Below are 23,638 nucleotides of genomic sequence, written 5' to 3'. Positions count from 1 at the left end.
AGCTGACCCAAGGACAGCCCACCCATGACACCAGCTCCTGCCCTCTGCCCAGGACAGGAGAAAGCCCCACACAGAGGCCAGCTGTGCCCCTCTGAAGAGAGCCCGGGTGGCTGTGCCCACATAGGGCTGGCGGGACCACCCGGTCTCTCATCAGACCATCCGAACACCAAGATAGGAAACAGCGCAGGGGGGAGACCTGGCCTCCAGTCCCAGCTCAGCCTCCATTTACTCATCTTTGCAAGAGAATGGTATGAGGCCAAGTGGAGCTAAAATGCTACTGAAATGAGGGAAAACCAGTAAGGAATCCAAGCTGCTTTGTGCTTCACCTCCATAAAAATGCTAATAATAGCTGCTAATCATTGAGCAATTACAGCTTGTGGGGGCCCTATGCTGAGTGCTGTATCATCTCATGGAATCTTCACCACAATTGAGGAAACAGATTCAGAGAGATTAAGTAATTTACCCAAGGTCACACAGCTTCTAGGTGGCAGAGCCAGTCAACATCCTTAACCCCCTCCATGTGCTACCTCCTTCCATGTTCCCTGTGAGAAAAAGATGGCACAGAGGGAGAGAGGCAACCCGGGGTTGGGGGGGGTGGGGTGTGGGATGGGGAAGCCACATTCAGTGCAGCTGCGCAGACGTCCCTCAAGGACAAACACCGAGCGGGTGGCATGGACCAGCACAATGAGCTATCGGCCCAGGTGGCTGCTTCTCGTTTGTCCCTCTTATCACCACAGTCCCACACTCAGCAGATCCCCCTCAAGGTCACCCGCCACACACGTGTCCCCAGGGGTCTGTGACAGGCTTTCAGGGTCTGTGCTGTTGACAGCTTGAATTTGACAAGATCTGTGCTGAAAACAGAGCCCCATAACTGACTCACAGAAAAACACCCGCAGCCTTCCCCGAGGACCCCCGTGATGGATGGGCTTCTCTCTGGGGAGGGCTGAGGTCTGCGGGGCCTCACGCGAGCTGCCAGGAGGTCAACTGCTGTTTTAATGACTAGCCCGGGCCAGCCTCTCACTTTCTCCAAAGCTCAGCCCAGGCCAATCTCTGTCTTTGGCAAACTCCACACTTCCCAGAGGGCTTGGCGCACTGCTGTCCCCGCTCCCTGCTTTGTCCAGGCGGCATCACAGACTCAGCTGCGAGCCCCATCCTCCTCAGAAGCCAGGGCCTGGAGGGAGGCCGGCGGGCCTGCAGAGGTGCCAGGGCCTCTCGGCTTAGCACGGTGTTCTCTCGTCCTCCTCCAGGACACAGGTACACACAGCATCACAGAAATGATAAGCCGAGGGGCCCAGCAGCACCTAAAGGGAATCGGGACTTCACTTATTCATTCACTCATAGACGCTTACTGGACCCCTACTAGATACCAGGCCCCACTGTCAGCACTGGGGACACAGCAATGAGGAAAACAGACATCGTCCCTGTCCCCAGGAGCAGACCGTTTGATAGCACTTTGTATACAAAGCCCCCGGGAAGAAGCAAGCACTGCAGGACTGTTAGAGGCCGTGGATGCAAATGCAAAGGATGAGGGAAGAGACAGGGCAACATCCCCCTCTCCGGCCCTCTGTTGTGGTTTCTGTGCTTTCTCAGGGCATTTGCTACCCGGTGAATTCCCAGGCTGGAGGTTCTCCAAAGTGGCTGTGCCTCCGAGCCACGCTGAGAGCATCCTCAACATGCAGATTCCTACAGACCTGCTCCCAGCTGTTCTGCTTCTGCAGGTCTCAGGTGGGAGCTAGGCGTCTGTATTTGTAGAGATTGTTCTAGGTGATTCTAAGGCAAATCCATGTTTGAGAGACCCCTACCCTTCATTATGAGTTTCTCATTTCTCTGGGTTTCTGTAGAATCTAGATCAGTGGGGGAATGAATGAATGAATGAATGAATGAACAAAAGCAAGCATGTTTGTAAGCTTGGCTGTAGTCGGCCATCGGGGCCCAGGCCTGGAGGTCTGGGGCACTGGTGTGGCCTGGGATCTCTGGGGGAGTTAGTCCCACACGAAGGGTGTGTAGGATGGAGGCATGATGTGGGACCCCATGCCAGACGCTGGGCCTGGGCCATCCTTCCAGTGAGAGGCAGACGAGCCAAGGGTGCGAAGAGTGCTGATGACTCAGGGGGAAGTGGAGTCCACAGGCCACAGACAGGTCGGGACATGTCAGGCAGTGCATCTGTGCCAGGTAATACAGAGAGAGAAGCAGGCAGACAGCGTGGGGCGGCCCTGCACCCTGAAACCCCCACTGTCACCACTGTGCATTCATCAGTTACTAATTTTACACACACTGGCGGAGGTCTGCCATGGGCCAGGCAAGCCACTGGGACTGAGAAAGGAGGGACGAGCCAGCCCCTGGCCTCAAGGATGCCTGAGGCCGGTGGGGGAGACAAGCATGGAGAGAGACAGAGGGGATGGAGACGTGGACAGGAAGCCTCTGGACATCCTGGCTGAGGACAGAGCTACACACCCAGAGAAGAATGAGTCCTGGAACTGCCAAATGCTAAAGAGAAAATAGGGCCCCCAGGGCTAGGGTAAAACATGTTATATAGGGTTTAGGGGAGGAGCAATATGGATCCAATTTCTACCACTTGCTAGCTGTGTGACCTTAGACAAGTTACTTACCCTCTCTGAGCCTCAGTTTCCTTATCCATAAAATGGAAATAATAATAATAATGCCTTCTCTCACAAGATTATTGTGTTAACAAAATGAGAAATCAGGTGTGAGAACACCGAGCACACAGTAGGTCCCTAATAAAACATAATAAGGATGACCACTAATCAGGCCCTTTTCATACACTTCTCATGAATACAATACCATCTGAAGGAGCTGCTCTCAGCCCCAGCTTTCAGACGAGGAAACAGACTCACAGAAGTGATGTGTCACACAGCAGATAAATGGTGCAGCCAGAACAGGAACCCAGGTCTGACTCATTCCAGAGGCTTCGCTGTAATACCAGGCAATATGCAAATACAATTTTAAAAGGAAGATGTTTAAAAATCATAGTTTCTGTGACTATCATAATAATCAAAAGTAGCAGTTCACTGCAATTTCACGTAGGGTTAGGAAAATCAGACAGTATTTATCCAGCAGGATGTTAATATAGTTTCCTTGTATTGAGTACTCACTAGCAACCAGACAGTGTACAAAGCATTCTTAGAAATCCATACAAAACACCTGTTTTATAGATAAACCAAATGGGACCTAGAAGGATGAAGTGCCTCGCCTGAGGTCATTCAGTAAGTAAGAAAGGCTGAGCCAAGATTTGAAGCCAAGGCTCTGAGTCCTGAAGCCCTTCACGACTCTGCTGCACTAGGATCCCCACAAGACAGCACAACATCCAGAAGACAGGGCTTCTTGGACACATGAGGTACTTCTCAGGGGACATCCCCCTGAGATTGGACTCAGACCCGGTTTGAGCGTGGGGGGAGAAGGAAGGAGCAGAGGGGGACAGAGGCAGAGTCCAGCCCAGAGTGAGCTGCTGCCGTCCTTCCAGGCACTGGGGAAGCACCTCCCTCTGAAGGACATCTGTCAGAGCTGCAGGGCCAGGGTGCGGCAGGACCCCTTCCCGCCACGAAGCAGGAATTAGGGAGGCTCCAGAAATCTCCAGGTACCTCCCAGATGTCTGCCTGCCCCTTTCTAGTGGCATTAATACCTTTGTGATGGCCCCATCTGCTTTGGATGGCTTCCCCAGCCACTTCACTCTCATCTGAATCTTTTGTCTGTCTGGCTGAAAGGCTATTTTTTATGGTTTGGTTTTGACTCTTTTGTCAACCAAAATCACGAGCATTCCAAACCCACTCAGGACTTGGAAGCCCACTGAAGTGGGGTGGGTCCCTTCTCTCTCCATCTGAACTCTCCCATCCACCAATGTCACCTGTCCTCCCGACCTTAGGAAGTGGCTTCAAAGAAGAAATGAGGTCATTTAAAGCATTCTATAGAAACAAGGGGTTTTTGGTTTGGGATTTTGCTAGTTTTTTTCTTGCATTAAGTCATGACACCAAGCAGTATTGCCTCTCTTTCCATGAGCTCATGGAAGCACATGGTTTTGATTGAGGAATATAAAGGGCTGAGTTCACTGCGTTGTTGAGCATGCACGTCTCAGACACACAGAATTACACAACCGGCCAGACGGAGCTCCAACACGCACCTCTATTGCCACCCAGGGAGGATTCAGAGACAGGAGGGGATTTGTCTCACTCTCGTGCCGATGTTGGCACAAACACCTGAGGCCCAGACATCTTCCCAGCTCCCCCCTCAGTGGTCCCTTGGCCTAGGTGAGGCAGCATGAGGGAATATTTGGCCTCTGTCCCCTATACCCCTGGGAAGCAGAGCAGTGGGTGGAAGGCCCTTCCTCTGGGAGTTGAGCCTTTGTGAAGTCCAACTACGGCCTCAGGAGATGCCGCTGAACTGCCCTCAGCGATGTTCCGGTCCTTCACAGCCGCCACGTCCCCCAGCCCCCTTGTTTAGCAAAGGCTTCACCCAGAGAAGGAGCAGAATGTCAAGTCTCAAGGGCTGGATTCCATGTTTTTGTTGGTCCCCCCAACCCCCCAACAGCTTCCATCGCCTTGAGGGTGGAATAAATCTCCTCCCTTGCCATTATCTTAGAAAATTCCCTGAATGCATCCCCCTACCTAGACCAAAAAAGAAATAAGGTAAGTCTGGTCCAGCTCAGGCCAGCAAAGCTCTTCTCCCCAGAGGGCCAGGAAGCTGTGCAAGTGACATCATAAATATTCTATACCTTGAGATAAATGTCTTAGGGCTTTATCCCCTTCCTCCTAAGTCAGGTGACTCTGCAGAAAGAAAGGTTAAGTGAACTGAAAATTTTAGTGATGAAAACAATTTTCTTTCTTTGGCAAAAATAAGCATATCTGCATTTACGAGGTTTTCATGTCATGGGAGCTGACCCCTTTCAAGCAGAGAGAAAAAGGGAGACCAATGAATCCCAGGATTGGGAAAGGAGAGAGGGGAAGGAGCAGGAGGGTGGCTAGCCTGTCACGCCTAAAGCAGCCTCTTTCTGAGAGCTGAACCCATGGGACTCAGGAACTCTGGGTCAGGGAGAGAGAAGTGCGGTTGAATTGTTGGGGGTGGGGCGGGAGTGGTCACCCGACACACACCACGTCCACAGCAGGCAGAGAAAGTCCCCACGTCTGAAAAACAAAAACTCGTAAATAGGGAAGTATCTGAAGCTGAGAAAACCAACGGACACCTGACAGCTTTCCTTACGCAAATCTCAATTAGTATACCAAAACAAGTGACTAAAGCCGGCTTCGCTTATGAAGAAGTTGACCCCTGCTTTCTACAGTCGGATGACTAGAGTCAGAGACTTAAAAACAGGAAGCGCCAGATGTAATATCAAATGACCCAGACAGTGAAAAGCGACGCAGAAAACTAAATTGGAAGACAGGAAGTCACAATCACACCACAAACAATACAGATATTTGTCTGAGATATGCTTGACGTGGTGCCCTATCACGACCAGAAAATGGAGGAGCACAGCCAAAATGAGGATATTTATCAGACGTAAGGGCACTAGATATGGCCACACTGATACCCCTCCTGCAAAACCTCATCTCTGCCGTGGAGTAAAACTTCAGAGGTTATGTTGCTGGGTTGAGGGTGCAACTTGCTGACGTAGGACCAGAAACCATTACTAAGCCCTGGAACTTAGCTCCCAGAGTGTAACCTCTGGCCTCTCCCACACCCGCTCCTAGCTAAAGGTAAGAGTCGTGGGGTCTATTGTTTCTGGAAACTATCATTCCTCCTCCAGGTAACCACAGCACGTTCACTTCACCCCCCCTCCCCCACTCGGTCTCGTTCAGCTGGTTTCAAAGGAGCCCACCCCTCTCTGAGCTGCTGTAGTCTGGGGTGGCCCCATAATGCTGACAGCACTGCCAACCCCTGGACACACTGCCTGATCCAGGGTGACTGTCTTTGAGCCCATGAACTGGAGCCCTGGGATTCTGCTGCAACTATTAGAAAACAGAAGCTCTTCATCAACTGGAATTAGTAATCTGATAAGATAAAATCTTACTGCTGCCAGAAGCCACTATGTAGATAGAATCTGCTGGAGAATTAAAGTCAACACAAAGGAAAGCAGTGCCATTAATTCAGAGAGAAAAAAATGACTTTGTCTTTATGACATAATTCTAAACACCCGGATCTATCCTTAACCTGAAGTTAGATTGTGATCCTGGACTTTTCAGCTGTGACAGCAATAAGCAGAAAGTCCTCCTTTGCTTGTTATAGTTGAGATCTGTCATTTGCAACTGAAGAGTCCTGATCCAGTAAGCAGAGGATCTAGACTCTTGTCTCTACATGATATTCCATGGGACCCTCTCTCTTAGTGACAGCAGTCTGCAACCCATAAGCTATGGGACCTTAACAAAGCTTCTTTGTCTCGCTGAATCTGTCCTCCTCTGAAAGGAGCTGGTTGGACTAGGAGCGCTCCAGGGTCCAGGCAAGTGCTAAAATTGTGATTCCAGAACTTGGTAATATTCGTCTGCAATGTTTCAGATCCCTGAAGGCACTATTCAGGGTACACTTGACTTTTCCCCTCAGGAGACAATTTCTACATCTTTTCTACGTAGCCCAGAGGGTGAATATTTGCCCAGGGATTTTTCAATGTTTCAGAATACAAATAGAAAAAAAGGTAAGTTATTTGGAAATTTCCTTGGTTCAGGAAAGTTCTTCAATTAAACATTCTCTTGGACTCTCTCCTCTCCGTCCAGGTGGCCAACAGCCAAAGGGTTTGGAGATGTGAAAGTACCACCCTTCTCTGCCACCCGAGATGCTGTGGTCCCTGGATGGATGGTAGGCTACCGGTAAACCAGCAACAATACGTGAAGGTACAGTCACAAGGAAAAGACAAGCTCATAAATTTAATTGTACAACTTTTTGATGATCTAGAATGTGGCCTTTATTTTCCAAATTATTTAGACTGTAAGTGATAGACACACTAGCTCAAAATATCTCAAACCAAAAAAGATAATTTATTGGCTCATGTAACTGAAAGAAAAAGTCCATATCACGTCTTCAGGCACAGTTGGATCAAGGCCCTCAATGATGAATACAGGAATATGTCTCTATCTCTTAGTTTTATTTTATTCTCTGGGCAAGCTCTTCTTACCTGTTTCCTTAGATTTCTACCAGTAGTTCCAAGTTTACATCCATTTAACAAGTTAGCAACTCCAAGAGAAAGAAAACATCTCTTTGCCAATAGCAATGTTAAAAATCCTAGAGTTAATACCCATCACTCCAGCTTGACTTATATGTCCATCTGAAACAAGCACTATGATGCCAACTGGCCAGGCCTGGGTCACACACACATGCGCACAAACAAGCATGGGGGGTTCAGGAGGTGGAGTCAGCCCCATCTGCGCCACATGGGCTAAGACTTTGGGAGGAATGCTGACACAAAGGAAAAGTAGATGGCTATTTTTAGATGAAGGTGAAAGGATGCATGGCAGGGAAAACAACAGACAGACACTGCCCAGCTTTGGAGCCAAAGGCAAAAGGCCCGATCCTGGGGTACATGTTTCTAGAAGTAAAAGGAGAGGTAGTCATTCTTTCCCCCTACAGAGGGCCTCTTTCCTGCAAGGAGGGCAGCATGGGGCAGGGGAGGGGATCCAGGAGAGCAGTTCCACCGGCCAGGGTTTGAAGCTCAGCACAGGCACCTAGCCCGTCTGTGGAAAGGATCAGCCATCATGTATGGGAAGGACCTGGGAGGCAGCTGTTAGGGCTGTGCCCTGGGCAAAACAGTGATGGGTACAAGGACTTGTTTGATACCCTCTTCCTTCTTTCTTAGGCCTGTCTTCCACATCTTCTTCTCTGGGACCCACAAACTAAATAAAAACCCCAGATCACAGCCCACCTGAGCTGCCATTGTCATCTGTCTGGTTAGCCAGCATACCTGGACCCAGGCCCAGCCACTGCAGTGGTAACTGGTGCTGCCAGGCATCCGGAAAGATGTTGGTGTTGAATGCCTTTCCTTCCATCACATCCACATCACACAATTCCACTGATACTGCAGCTGGAGCACAGTGAAGACCTGTTGACAAAAGACAATAGGGCTGGATCAAGCCTCCATGTGCACCTGACTCACTCTGAGTCATATCCCCCAGGGACCTTCTCAGCTCGCCATTGTTACCAACTAAAAAGAGTCACGTATGTCCGGCCTGTATGAATGTCAGAGTGGCAGCCGAATTGGAGGATGTTGTCCTTTGGCTTGGAATATAATTCTCCACCAAGAAGACCACTGATAATGGCACAAAAATTGTATCCCTCCCAAAGGTAGGTACATTTTAATTAGGGATAATTTAAATGACACCATCCAAAGGAATATCTAAGGTTCTAACGAGTGAGAGGTATTTGATTGGCTTTGCTAATCCTGACTTAGCAATTCTGGTCATTCCTAACCTTCTTCAAAGACTGGGTCCTAAGTTTGGCCAAGGAGAAATCACCCTGGTCCCTTCTAATTTTTCACTACTTTCTCCTTCCTGGTATAGTCTAACCTGACCGCCCTCACTCCCACAGACAGGCTCTGACTGATAACTGTGGTAACTGCTAACGGAAGAGATGTTCTAAGTAAATGTCATTATGTTTATATCCGTGTCTTCTGCAACATAAGATAAACAAACTCATCTTCCTCCCCAAGCTCAGGGGGATAACGAACAAAAATCATACTTGAGGAACCTGCCAATAAAAATATTTCACGAAAGCTAAGTGACAGTATATGGAGCCAAATTGTGAAACTGGAGGGGGACTTTCCACCAAAGATCTCCCTGAAGTATTCTCAAGCTCAACCTCTTAATGGAATAATTTCTACTTGTTTTTACTGTTTGGCTTGTCACACTCATTACCATTTTACCATACTGATTACATGAGTATTCATTATTAATTTGCATATATAACAACTATTTAGTAGGCCCCTGCAATGTGCCAGGCATTGTGCTAAATATTCTGCATGGACTGTCTCCTTTATCCTGAGAGCAATTCTGTGAGAAAGGGTTATCATCATCCCCATGTGGCAGATGGGAAAACTGAGTGTCAAACAGGTAACACAACTTGGAACCAGGAAGCAAACCCAGGCAGGGTTCCCCAGAGCCCACGTTCTTAACCATTTTCACACGGCATTCCAATCCGTGGGGAATCTGTGGCCCTGGGCAGTTAGATGACATCACCCCCTCTTCTGAGAGCCACACAACAGTTCCCCACCGCCTCCCAGTTCAAAGCTTTGCCTTTGTCCTATCCTCCCAGCCCTGGCCCATCTCTGGCTCTCCATTCTAATTGCCCAGTCTCTCGAATTTAGTACCTCTCATTCTAGACTGCACATTTTCTTCTCTGTTCCCACCCATCACTCACTTCTCCGCCACCCCCTAAAACTAAGCACGCAGGCCGGCCGTACTCCCACCACCATGCCTTCCTGTAAGCTGTTTCCTTCCCCGGGGTGCCTTCCTCTCTTCTCCACCATTGGAGACACTCCAAGTCCCAACTCAAAACATCACATTCTTACACAGCCTTTCTCCTATGTTTCCCTCCTAGAAATCCCCATGATCCATTTGGCCTTCTTTACCATTCATTTGAAACTTCAATACGGCCTTGTGATGTTTAGTTAGCTCCTAATGCACACAAATTATTAGCCCAATTAGGTCAACCTCCCAGAGGGGACAAACCATGTCCTGGCTGCTTTGATTCACCTCCGCACCCAGCACAGGGCCTGGCCCATCGCTCAGCTCAGCCCCCAGTGAAGGCACAGGCTGGGGTCAAGATTCTTGAGTGTCTTCTAGCTACTGGGACACTTGGTATATGAAACAGTCAATGTACATGTTGGTTTGTGCTTGATTACCATGACACAGCTCAAATGAATCCCTGGAAGGGAATGGCCCACAATAGACTCAATCCTCAGCTCTGACAGCCTCGTGGCTCCCTGTCACGGCAGCGTGGCCCAATTTGTGGGAGAGCTTGAGGAAGAGTCAGCTGCTCCTGCGTGTCAGAGGCTGAGGCAGATGATGCTGCAATAGGGCTTCATCATGGAAATCTGTTCGACACACTCCTCAGATGCTCTCTGACCCCAAGTGCTCAAAGAAAAAAAATACCATTTATTGTTGTTATTTTTCTGATTCTTTGAGTAATACCTATTCATGATTTTTTTTAAAAAAAGGGAAATACGAAAAAGTATAAAGAATAACATATCACCCATTATCTCGCCATTGTTATCTTTTTTGGTATATTTCCTTCCAGTCATTTTTTTTTATTGTATGTTTCTCTGGCACTGTGCTAAACAAAGGAGATAAGTGTAAAGTCCCACCCCAGCCCTTGAGTGAGGAAGACATGCAGGATAACAGTGAAATGTCGTACAATATGAAAACTGAGGCAAGTATAAAGAACAAGGCCATGGAACTTTCCACACAGAGAGAGGAGAAAGGTATGAAGACCGAGAGAGAACTCTGAAAGGGCCTGCCATTTGGTTCCCTCCAACACAGTTACTGAGATCGTGCTCTGTACCAGGGTGGTGGGAAACTAAGAAAATCCAACGACAGGAAGTGACTTGTTCAAGGTCACTCAGCTAGCTAGCTATTTCTAAAGTATTTACTGCACCTCACGTTCTGAAGCCACAAGATCCTAAAGAAGATTTCATGCAAATAAAGCCACAAATAATGTGTGTGTATGTGTGTATGGATATAGATTTTTTTCACACACACACACATAAATATACCCTTTATCAGACTCTGTGCTGATACACAGAAAATAAACAGCCTTTATGGAAAATCCCTAGACTACACAATTTGGAGACCATCCTGGAAAACCTGGGGCACATGGTTTGGTCACCACAATTATACCACATGCGTTTTCTCAATCCAACAGGTATTTCCTAAAATAGCCTTGCATTCCAGCAGGATATAAAACCCTGGTGAGAGTGCCCCAGTTTGGAATCAAAGAGTCAGAGTGGCTGGAAACAGATCTGGTCCACTTCACCCCCCAACTGAAATAGCATGCAAAACTAAACAATGTCATTAGGGAGACAGACCTTCATTTCCCCCAAATCGTCCTTTTAACCTAGAAAGCAAAAGGGCCTGGGCCATTCTCAAGCAGAACTATTTCTTGCTATTTTGCATTTCCTTCCTCGAAACTACCTTTAATAGTTTGAGCCATGGAGGCTCAAGGCAACAGAGGAGGAAGAAGGCAAACTAAAATTAATTTTTAAATTAAATAAAATAACCAAAGTAAGCACAGGCAGAGACCTCCTCAGCCCTGGAATTCTATGAGCTTTGGGTCCAGGGCTCACTCCATCCTGACAAAAGGCAGGGAGAGAGCTGGGCTCTGTTCCGCCTGATTAATTCAACATTGTTCAGTAAAGGTCGGTCCAAATGGTTAGAACAACAACTAGATGGTAATCACAAAGCCCTCAGTGAGCAGTTAAAAATGAATTTGTCTGATACGTTTGCAACGTCTACTGAGCAACATCAAAGGAGCTCAGAGCACAGGGGACTTTGTTGAGTAACCGGTTCTAAGGAGGATAAAGAATGAACATTTTCCTGCCTGCTAACTCTAAGCACCCACCTTGTGTTCTCAGAGTCCAGGAGAATAAATCATTCAAGCAAAGAAATAATAATAATGAAGACATATGGTGTGACTCCCAAAAACACATCATGTGCCAGTCATTAATATACAGCACGTCATTAATCATAACACCGCTCACCATCTTTTCATTACTTTCTTGTAGGGAAGAACTCAAACGCCTTTTCTTTCTCCCTTTCTCTTTGCAAGAGTAATTTCTTGGGCCCGCCCGGTGGCGCAGCAGTTAAGTTTGCACATTCCCCTTTGGTGGCCTGGGCTTCGCCGGTTCAGATCCCAGGTGTGGACATGGCACCGTTTGGCAAGCCATGCTGTGGTAGGCATCCCACATATAAAGTAGAGGAAGATGGGCATGGATGTTAGCTCAGGGCCAGTCTTTCTCAGCAAAAAAGAGGAGGACTGGCAGTAGTTAGCTCAGGGTTAACCTTCCTCAAAAGAAAAAAAAAGAGAGTAATTTCTTAAGAAACCCTTTAAGGCATTATGCTGGGCAGCACCTACAGGATGACCTTCTGGCAGCAGGAATTCCCAATAGTTTCCAACTTCCAACTTCCAACTTCTGGAGCCGAGGAAGAGGGGCATTTGGAGTTTTCACAGCATCCATCCGACTCGCTGATGTTCCTACTTTGCTTTATTGCATGTGCTGCTATTTTCCACACATCACTGGCTCCAAACTTTCTTCTCCCCAGAGTCCTTTCATCTCATTCACCTTCTCTATTACTTTCTGACTCTGTTTTCTTTTCTTCCCACCCTTCATTAATTCAACAAATATACATTAAGCACCTACTCTTGCAAAACACAGCATCACTTTATCTCTATTTGCAACCTTCCAGTACTCGTCTCCCCACCAAGCAAAGCTTGCCTTGTGATTCTCAATACATTCTATGTGCCTAGGAAAAAGGTGCCTAAGTCACTGTGAAATATTTCAGACACAAAAAATGATAAGGAGTAACATAAAACTCTTGTGTACCTGCTGCCCACCTTAAACGGTAAAGCATCAACACAACTGGTACTCCGTGTGTGCCCCCGCCACCCCCAGTGACATCCCCTTCCCCAATTCCCCAGAGATAATCACTAAACTAAGCTTGGTTTTACTATTCTCATGCATTTTTAAACATTTTTACTGCATGCGTTTATATCCAAACACAATATATAGTATTGTTTTACGTTTTCTGGAACTTTATATACATGGTTTTGTACCACATATTTTCTTCAGTATGCTCTTTTGCTCAGCATTGTGTAGTTGAAAATCATTCATGCTAATACCTTAGTTCTAGTTTACTCCCTTGTCATCACTGTCTGTCATTCCCCTGCATAAATGCAGCCCAATTCATTTATCCAGTCTCCTCTTGATTGACACTTAAGTTAATTCCAATGTTTTTGTTATTACGAACAGTGCCGCTGTCAACGTTCTTGCATATGGCTCCTTGCACAAGTTCCCAATGTCCTCTTTATCTTCGCCTGAACATTGAATACAGAGGAATTGCTATTCCTTAAGTTGCCAATGAAACTCCTTCCGACACAGCCTTGTTTGCCTCAGCCTGAACTCTGGCCCTTTTCCATCTCATCCATGACTTAAAAGGACACGGCCAGGCTACTTTGATCAGTGAGGCCTAAAAGACAGTCTCCAGTAGATGCCACCCCCAGGCTCCCTGGTCTTTGGCTCTGCCACTCGTCAACATGCTATGGACACAGGGGGGTGGCATTCCCATGCTGTGAACCCGGCGTAGAATCAAGTCATTGCTATTGGGTTTTATATGAGACATCTAACCCACTGTTTGCCGCCTTACACAAAGGAATTGATGCTCTCCTGAGAAATTAATTTGGATTTCCATTACACTTCAAATTGTAAAACAAGAATGAACACATCTCAGCCTGGGTGGTCTGTTTCCCTAGCTTCTTTTTCCTAATCCCTTTCCCCACAGTTGGGCTGGAAGCACCATTATCCAGTCCTGTCAGGGGACTGAGGTGCCATGTCCCAGGCTTGTGCCATTCTTTTCCTTCGTTTCCTGTATCATCTCTTTTGTCTGTGCTTCTAGACATTCTTAAATAATCCTCTAGATATGCCTTTAGGATTTGCTATAAAGACACTTGAGATAAAATATCTGTCAGAACCAACCTGATAAAAACAAATGAGAAATATTTCGGATGAGAGCCAGGACCTTCCCTCCAGCGACGATTACACCAAGACAAATCGGTTTCCGACTGCAGACAGAGCCTCTTCCAGAGTCTGCTTTATCAAGGCATTAAAGTCTTCCCCTTACTTCCTGAAACTCAAATCTCCTTTTTCTTATTTGCCTGAATACTGAGGTTTTTTTAAAAATTACTGTGTAAGATGCACGTGGAGAGTCTGAATAAAACTGTGATAGGAATAAGGATATTTGAGAAATAAAGATATTGAGAAAGAATACTCAAACAATAACTAAGAGCAATGAATTGTTAATAGCTATAATCATTGACATTTATGCACAGAAAACAAAGCCCTTTATAAAGAATAGTATCAACCAGGACAACATAAGGAACCACCACTAGCAAAGACCATATAAGGCCCATAACTGAACTATATGTTCCCAAAGGCCTTATATATTATAAAACTGGTGTTGGGGAGGAAGACAATACCTTCTAAATTTCCCACTAGAGAATCTAAATGGATATAGAATTAATCACATAAGCACGTAGGGGAAGTTTGTCCCATAGAGTATGTATTCTTTGATTTACACGTACATACACACACTCATAAAGCATGGAAGCACACATGCATGCACATGGGGTATGTGCCTGAAACTTGCAACTGTGCTGAATTTTTGCAAACTACATAATATTTAAGCGTTTCAGAGGTGCTTTGTCTTTGCTACGAGACCAATTTTGCAATTGTATTCTATTTAGGGAGCATTTACTACAGCCATGTATTGTGCCACTTACTCTTTTATGAGGATTCAGTACACGCCCAATCCATTTGCTCCACACAACACAATATTCTTATCCTCATTTTTCTGATAGGTAAACAATCTACTGAAGTTTCCTCAGTTAATGAATGAAGAGTAGGACTATAAACCCAAGGCTGTCTGTGAGAATCCGAAAACAAAGAATTAAGCACTACCCTACCCTGGCTCCATACACAAGACAACTATGGGACTTAGAACCTTTCAGTCCTCACAGCACCTTGAGTATAGTAGGTGCAGACGGACGGCTGGATGGATGGACGGACAAACACAAGGAACAGACGAACAACGAATGGATGGAGACAAAGGAGCTTCAGCTCTCAATTTGAAGATGACTCGATAAAGAGTAGGTTTTCTCTCCATGATAAGAGATATATATAAACAAACACCCTTTTAGACACCTAAAGCCTTTATTATTATCTACAATAGGTGGAGAAAGAATATAAATCAAAACCCTTTAAAGATTTTATTTTTTTCCTTTTTCTCCCCAAAGCCCCCCAGTACATAGTTGTATGTTCTTCGTTGTGGGTCCTTCTAGTTGTGGCATGTGGGACGCTGCCTCAGCGTGGTTTGATGAGCAGTGCCATGTCCGTGCCCAGGATTCGAACCAATGAAACACTGGGCCGCCTGCCGCAGAGCGCATGAACTTAACCACTCGGCCACGGGGCCAGCCCCTAAATCAAAACCCTTTAATTTATCTGTTTCATGAATTTAATTTTCTCTTCCAAATTTCCTTCAACCTTTGATTATGAATCCACAGAACAGGAAGAAGTCCTTGGAAATGGGGATTTCCTGAATTGTGCCATTACACCCCAAGATCAGTTGTCGAACACACGAAAATAGCAAGGCCAGGGTTCAATCCTTACACAGGTCTGTTGGTTTCGCCAGTTCCCGTCACGCAGAACCTTTCAGCACAGCCAGCCACCTCCCTCAGACAGAAGGGATCTGGTCACAACAACCTCCAGGAAAGAAATAGGGCATGGATCCACACCCCCACATCTCTTGTCTACCAACACACATGCCCCTAGTGGACCCACAAAATCCTCTTCGTATAGTGAGACAGCATTTTTCTCAGCATTGCCAAACCATGAATATGAAACTAGGAAACTCAAATAAGGAAGAACAAACCTGCAAATGAGATACATGAAGCACAAATGTCAGACCCATGCCAGGACTGACATCCAAACGGAGAACACATGTACAAGTCACGGGCCCAATACAAGCCGGGTGCTCTCGTATAGACCCTAGTTGTGAGCTCCAGAAGGTGGTTTATGCACATTACTTAACGACTCTTCACCTTGCTGGAGTTTCTATTGTATTAATCCCATTTTGCAGATGAGTAAGGCTCTGAGACGTCAGGTCCCTTATGGGACAGAGCCAAGATTCAAGCCTCAGTCTGTCCGATTTCAAAGCTGGTGCTCTTTCAGACGCACTGACCTCCTCATGGTCCCTTTCTGTTCCTAGTCCATCCATCTGTCACCCAGCTGCACAGTATAGCTCTCCTGGTGCACAGTAACGTGAGACTTAATTAAATAACAGTGGTAAAGACCCACATAAAATGTTTATGGGCACATTGAGTTTTCCTCACTGCCAAGTGACCGGGTGCTTCCTGAATCTGATGACCATTTGGCTTCGGGATTTGACTAAGACTGCTCAAAGTGCACAAACACAGCCCACAGGAGAGCGGATACTGTGTCAGAGGGAAGGAAATGACCCATGTGATGCATTTTGTGAGCAAGATGTGATGGCCCTAGACACTTCAGTCCAGGGAGTCTCCCTGAAATGGAAATAAGTCTCTAGTGCCAAATGTTGAGCATGTTGATGCATGTACCGGGGAACCCAGTCCACAGCTTTCACCCATTTCCCAAAGGAGGGCTGTGACCCCCCAAAGATGGGGAGCACTGCCTAAGCCATCTATTTTAGTGGCCAATTCCTTTGGATGTTGCCCGAGGGCAGCCGTGGGGAAGGCTTGGAGTCAGCACCTGTTTGGCATTCAAGGCCAAACACAGGCTGTTTTCTAAGCCTTCTGTGCTTGGCCTTCCAGGAAATGCAGATTAACATCCTAAACAGGCTCCTCTCCATATTCTCACCTGCATCCCTGTCCAATGCACCCAAAACACTTCACCACAAGCCACAGCGGTTGCAAAGCTGAGTTTCTGGGCTCTGTTCCTTATAAGGAACACACTTCACAGCTGCTTTCAAATTTCCATATATCATACCGTGAAGGCAGGCAACCAACTGGCCCTTAGCTGTTAGCCAAAGAGCACAGATTCTCCAGAAAGAGAAGCTGGGGAGGAAGCTGCAGCAAGATTTACATTCAGAATCTAAACACTGACAGTGCAGAGCGGGTCCAAAGGCCTCAAGCCCTTGTGTCCTGGCAGACCCTGCTTTCACCAAAAAAGAGAAGGATGGCCCTGTCAGGTCAAGCAAACGTTTTCAGGACATCATGGGGTTCCCAGACATATACTGTGTGTCAAAACAGACCTGGAAGGTGTGGGCATCAGGCAGAATTGACGTGAAGTCAAGGGAAGTGTGCAGACAACAATGTGATAATAACCTCCACTGAAGCCTAGAGACCAAAAATAAACACTCAGTGTCCTTGTGATGTCACATCACAGGACTCCTGCCAGGGAGTGCTGAGGGGAACAGAGCCTGCCCCTCCCCTGCCATCTTTCTGAACTCCCTCTTCCCCCACATTCTAGGCAAAGGCCATGCTCCCTGACAGCTAACCTGTAAGAGAAAGAAACCTCTTTAAAGTTCAGAGGGGAAAGTAGAGACTTTAAGACTCAGTTTAAATAGCAGGGAGATTGATAGAGAGCATGTAAAAGGAGGAAAGGCTCCCCCAGAAAGTATCAGTCAGGGCAACAGTCTGATTTGTAAACCTAACGGGAAATTCAAGGGCAGAAGACATGCCTCCAACTGAACAATTTTAATGAGGAAACTTGTGTTGTGTGCACCAAAGCCAAGAAATTAATTAGGAATATCATCACACTGATAGACAGTATTATCCATTTGTCAATTTAATTTCTCCTTTTATGAAAAAAAAAAAATAATAGACGAAGCCATCTCGCAAGGTGGCCATTGATTCTCCCCAGAACAAGTTCTGGGTACATTTGCCGGAGTGAATTCTCATTGGGTTTCACACTCATACATTGGGTTTCAGACTTGCAATTACACAAGGTGATAACTTGTGCAGGAGGGGGAGATGATCAAGTACTGATGACGGGAAACCCCAAGAGGATCCTCATTGATCCAGGGAGGGCTGCTTTTAAATGCAAAAAACCTGGAATCTCTTCTTCTGAATATTTGCTGAACCATCAGAAGGCGCTGAATCCTAGCAGTTTAAAAGTAGCCGTGGCTGGCAAACGTCTTCTGGGCAGCTCTTCTGTGGCCGTCTGTTCAGGGATTCACTAATCATAAGCTAAGACTTACTAAGCGCTCCTTGTGTACCAGGCCTTCTGCTAAGTGCTTTAGGCGTGCTCACTCGTTTAATCCCTGTCTCAGCCCTACGAAGTTGATACTTTCATTACCTCCCTTCTGCAGAAGTGGAAAGTTCGAGTCAGCGGCCGGCACTTTCCAGAGGTCCTGCGGTGCGAAGGGGAGGAGTGGGGTTTGCTGAGGGCATTCTGACTTCCACATTCGGAATCACCACGCCCTCCTCCTGCCTCCTAAACTGGAAGGGTTTAGCGGTGGACATTTTTAAAGCTACCTGGGGATTTGCAGAACATTATTGCTGTTGCAGGTGGTGTTGCTGCCTAACACTTACTCTACCTCCCAACTAGTTCACTTGGAATTCTCAAATACAAATTCTGTCTCACACTACCACTGTTAACTATTACTAACGGTAGTAGTAATAATAGCAATACTTGGCGTCTGTTTGGAGTACTGTATATTTACACACCACTTTATTTCTATGTTAAGTCATGTTCTTACCAGATCCCCAAAAGATCCTAGTAGGCGGCAGGTAGACCGAGTGTAAAACAGTCGATTGTGGGTACCAGGACGGAACTTTGATCTTTCGCCCTATTTTCTTCTCAGATGTATTCCTTCTTATCACAAGCACATACTACTGTTATATTTCCTTAAAATCATCGATACAAATATAAAAAATAAAAACTCTATGAGGTAAATACCATGAGTATTATTGCCACTATATTCCATAGCTTCCCCAGGGCCACACAGCCCATTAGTTGAGGACTAGAACTCAGGCCTTCTAACTCAACTGTTGTACAGTTCACCCCAGCAGGGATATCTGTCAAAGCTGCCTGAATTTCAGCTTTTTATAGGATCTTTTAGGGCAGTAAAGGTGGTTTTACAGGCCCAGTGAGGTACAGTGATTCCTCTCAGATGAGCCATGATGGGTGGAAGAGCCAGGGCTAGCGCCCTGCTCAGTCCATGCCCCATATATACTCTGCAAACATTACTTGGTGTTTAGCCTCCTAAGCCCTGGGCACACCTGTAGGTCTTGGAAAGCCCGAGGCATTAAGAAATGGTCTCTGGTCACCTAAATTCTCACAGAGCAGCGGAGGCAGGAAAGTAGAGAGAATTAACAACACCGCCTGAGAGTACTGGATGGTGATGGGTGCAGGGTGCAGTGGCAGCATTTAATCATCATTTATTGGATCCTACATTAGGCCTGGCCCTGGGGATTCAGGAAGAATAGGAAGAAGTCCTTATCTTGGAGGAGCTCTCTAGCCAGGGGAAGCAGATTAACTCAGCATAATGTGATCAGCAGATAAGGGTCTTAGTGGACATTTAAACAGAGCTCAGAGAAGCTCAGAGAAGGGGGTATTGGGGGGAGTCCAAGTTGCTGGACAAGTAGCATTCACTGGTTAGTTCCTACCAAAGGCCCGCAGTCAGCCATGCCCACATGCACTAACCTCTCCTGTGCTGTAGTGCCACGTTTAGTGAAACAGTTTCTCCCCTACAACCCAAACGAGGTTGTGCTCTTCCATCTTTTCCCTCCAATTGTGATAGAATAACTAATAAAGTTCAGGGGTTCACTTCACTTCAAAGCAGTTTTCCTCATTGTTGTTGCGTTGTTCTTGTGAAGTAATCCTTCAGCTCTCTGTTTGTCTTCTCCTTATCATTGTTTTCTCTGCCAGGCCTAGTAGAGCCTTCAGAGAGAAAGCCATTGAGGAATAGCCCTCCTCCCAGAGAAGTCCATCAAAGGGAGCTCCTTTGGGGAAAAGGCTCCGCAAGCCAGGGCAGCTGTAGGAACCACACCAGCTGCTCCCCTGGGTCAATAGGTCAAGCCCAACAAAAAGCCAAGCTCATATTTCTGACCCTGGGTGGTTCAATAAAAGTTAGAGACCATTTTGGGTACTGAGGTGACAGAAAAAAGAACTATAACTGTGATATTTCTACTACTGTTTGATAGCAAAGTAAAATTCAAAGTGGTTGACCAATGGCTATCTTTGGGTCAAGAAAGCAAACTGAAAAACATAGTGGAAAAAGGAAAATCCTCCTGAGATGCAAAGAGTTAAGGTTTGGATTCTAAATAGATCCACCAACACAAGGAGGCAGTTCAAGTTTAGAGGTTATACATAAATCAAAGGGGATCTGGATCCTCAATGATCTGGAAGATGAGTAGGAAGAAAGAACCACGGGAGCATTTGCAGGGCCCTCCAAGTGTTCTTCACATAGCAATAACGTAAAAGCTAGTCGTGAACATTTTCAACAGCTTGTTTCCTTAAAGTGAGCACAGAGCCTTGCTAATGGCGGATACTTGTAAGCACTGCCTGAGTGAATCTTCTAGTATGATTATTTTCGCTAAAAATAAGCTTTCGTTGCAAACGTGGGTGGGTCTATTGATGTGTCCTATATGTCTTCATGCTATTTTTATTAAGGTAAACAAAAGAATAGGAACAGTGAACTCGGGGGACGGCCCCAAGTGTCTCTGAGGAAGGCCCCAACCAACAACTCTTCTTTCTTTCTTTTTTTCTTTTTCGGTGACAGGAAATCCGAAATCACTGAGCCTGTGACAAAGGCAGCCAATCAATAGCTCAGGAAGGAAAAAGCCCATCTGGGGAGACTTATACAACAGACCCAGCAGAAAGGAAGTAATAAGAGTTGTTTCATGCCTTGTCTCTACTGGTCAAAAATACTCAACCCTGGGAATCAATAGAAGCAAAATAACCTGGCAGATTATTTTATAGCAGAATCAAAATGAGGGCCAGGAAAGGGAACAACAGTCTGGTGGAACTCAAGTACCTTTGATTAATCATCTCCTACCAGGACAATTCGTGACATCATCAGCCATCAATCATTATATAATTCTTCTCTCTTTCCCCTCCCTTTGGCCCCATTCCAGCCCCACCACCAAATATCAGCAGCTGGCTTTTTAATTCCCTCAGCATATTCTCCCAGCATCAACCCAACATTCTTTCTTTATGCTTCCAGAGATATAGCCAAAGCTAAAGACAATGTTCAGTTTTGTGGATAGCAGGCAATCAATAGGAGGTTTCTAGATAGTGGAGAGACTGCAGATAGGATAATCCCTCCTTCCCTGAGCAGCTGTTGGAGCTCAGCACTGCAGAAGTGGTGAACTGAAGACAGCCCAAGATAGCACAAAGAATGATTTGAATGGTGGGGTGATAATTGCTTTCAGAAAGAGGACAAAGCTGAGAACAATGGGGCACATTAAGAACACTTATAAGCAAGGACAATTAATCCCTTTTTCTGGGAAGTGTGGTGAGAAACAGGAGCTATTTAACTGGGTCCTCTGATTTGGGGAGCAGAGTTGTAGCATGAGTGCATGTGTGCATTTTCCTAGAGGGCGTGCATAACTGTCACCAGAATCTCAAAAGTCCCAGAATCTTCTCCCTCCCCAAAAAAGCAAGAACCATTAGGAGGCTATCCAGGAAACTAGGTCAAATGTGGAGCAATACACAAGAAACGAATTCCAAAGCCAAACAACCAGGAGGTCCACCCCCTGCCTTCAACCACTAGCTGTGGAGATTCTTGGCTCTGTAGCTTCACTGGTCCCCATTCGAATGTCTCATGGTCAGGCACTCCTTCTTGGTAGGTCCTTTGTAAGTACAGTTTGAAATGCATCCAGATTTTCAAAGACCCCATCCAAGGACTTCCCTCACCTAAAATCATCTCTTCCCACCCTAACATAAACACCTCGAGCCCCCAGTGAAGGAAACTCGAGGGTCCCCAGGCTGCAATTGATTATCACTACAATGGACAACTTATTGAGAAGGAAGCAGGTTTAAACTTTTAAAATTTGAATACTTTTGGTTGTGGTCGTTCAAATAATGAAATGTTAAAGTTCTTTCTCACCATTTATTCACTTACTCGTTGAACAAGCATTTATTGACCTGAACTTTGAGGATGCTCCCTGAGAGAAGTCATCCCTTCCCTCAGGAAGCTCATCACTCAGGATACAGTCTGCCTTCACTACCCACAGTGGCCATTTTTAAGCTTGTCACAGGGTCTAAACTAAGAATCCACCGGATGACTCTATAAGGCAGTTGCTCTATCCTTTGAAACCTGCTTTGAAACATACTGGCCAATTTTATCACAAGATTCCAGTGAGGACCACCTGGAGTTGCTGGGAGGATTAGGTAAGAAGATGTAGGTGAAAGGGCTTTGTAAACTATAAAACTCTTTATAGATGTAATATAATTAATGATCTCTTCCTTCTACCTAATTCTTACTGCTTATTGATTTCTTTTTTTTTCTTTTTTATTGTGGTATGAAAAGAAAAGAAACTGTCAGTAAGGCTGTATAGACAGACTTTGAAATTTAGAAAGTATAAAAAACGTGACATATCCACTCCTTTTTTGCCTCCACCACTAACCAAGAGAAGGTAATGTTTCCAGAGGAGTGGGATGAAGAATAAGGGGCAATGGGAAGAAAGTAGCCCAGAGGAGTCCATGTGGGCGTTGAAGCAGAGAGATGGGCAGAGGTGCTGGAAGCCTGGAGGATGGTCAAATACTGCCTTGAATTAAAAGAAGAAGAAAATAGATGCTGCAAACAGATCTCAAAACCAACAAGGGGGAAAGAATTGAGAACTGATTAAATAACAATTGTTAACTTTTACAGATGCCTGCCATATGCCAGACACCATGCTAAGTATTTTCCATGTATTAATTCACTTACAAGTCGTAAGAACTCAATGATAAGACCTTAAACGAGTTCACACATGTATAACTCAGAACAGCACCTGGCACATAGTAAGTACTCAAAACACTCACATTATTATTTTAGTGCCATTTTATAGGTGAAGACAGAGAGCTAAGTTGATTTACCTAAATTCACAGTGAATATAAGTGGTAGAGCAGAGCTGCCTGATCTCAAAGCCTGAAGGAAAAACATTTTCCAGAACGTTTCTATGTTTAAATTTTTACCATTCTTTGAATAACTAATTTGATTCAACAAACATATTTAAATCCCTACTTTGAGAAAAAGACTCCAAGTTCCAGCAGAAAAGAGATCTGGGTTATATCATTGCTATATCCCCAGTCAATTAATTGACTGTTCTAGGCATCTGAAAGAATAAGAATTAAGACATGGTGCTGCAGATGCTCACAAGCCAGGGGAAAAGATATCTGCTTAAAGAACCTAACACCTGCCTGGTTGAGGTGTGGAGTATGGCAGAAGGACGTGCTGGGAGGAGTGGGGAGATGAGAAACTACACATCAGGGAGAAATTATTTGCACTCTGTGTCCTTCTCAGGGAGTCAATATTAGAAAGCTTTGACTCATACAAGACCCAGGGCAGGGGGAGGCGGATGCCCTCTTGGTATATTAAGGCCAGGGTTAAATAAGGGTTATTGGCACTAGAAACAGGGTTAAGATTACACTGATAGGAAGAATACGACTTTCTCCTGTTGACCAGATGGCAGTCCTTGGGAAGAATCCGTGCCGGGAGTCATAAGTTGTATTTAGTCTGTATACTTTAGGAGAGAGCTAAACCAGCCTGTAGTGAAAGCCCCACTGTGTGCCCACCACCCAAAATCCTCCAGACCAGATCTCACCCGTGTGTGGTACCAGGTGGTAAGGTGCCTAGACCAGGGGATACAATGCCCTACCTCCTCTGTCACCACCACCTCCCTCCCTGCCCCCGACTTGACCCAAGACAGCTTTGGAAAAAATCACATAAAGCCCTTCAAAACGAACTCCTGAAAC

At 45.8% G+C, this 23,638-nt stretch overlaps 1 long non-coding RNA gene across 2 annotated transcripts; it reads left to right on the top strand.

Annotated features, from left to right (window-relative positions):
• The first annotated feature begins 5,257 nt into the window (after positions 1–5,257).
• Positions 5,258–15,197, top strand: LOC123285043 (uncharacterized). 2 transcript variants are annotated; one of them, XR_006526471.2, is made up of 4 exons: positions 5,258–5,705; positions 6,717–6,833; positions 7,793–8,277; positions 14,560–15,197. It is a non-coding gene; the product is annotated as an uncharacterized lncRNA (long non-coding RNA). The 2 variants fall into 2 exon arrangements; XR_011502787.1 differs by lacking the exon at positions 14,560–15,197 and adding an exon at positions 12,956–13,972 and having other exon boundaries at positions 5,366–5,705.
• The last annotated feature ends 8,441 nt before the right edge of the window (positions 15,198–23,638 follow it).

The sequence above is a fragment of the Equus asinus genome, chromosome 4, assembly GCF_041296235.1.
Source record: "Equus asinus isolate D_3611 breed Donkey chromosome 4, EquAss-T2T_v2, whole genome shotgun sequence".
Taxonomy (NCBI): Eukaryota; Metazoa; Chordata; class Mammalia; order Perissodactyla; family Equidae; genus Equus; species Equus asinus.
This window is presented reverse-complemented; position numbering and strand designations above follow the sequence as displayed.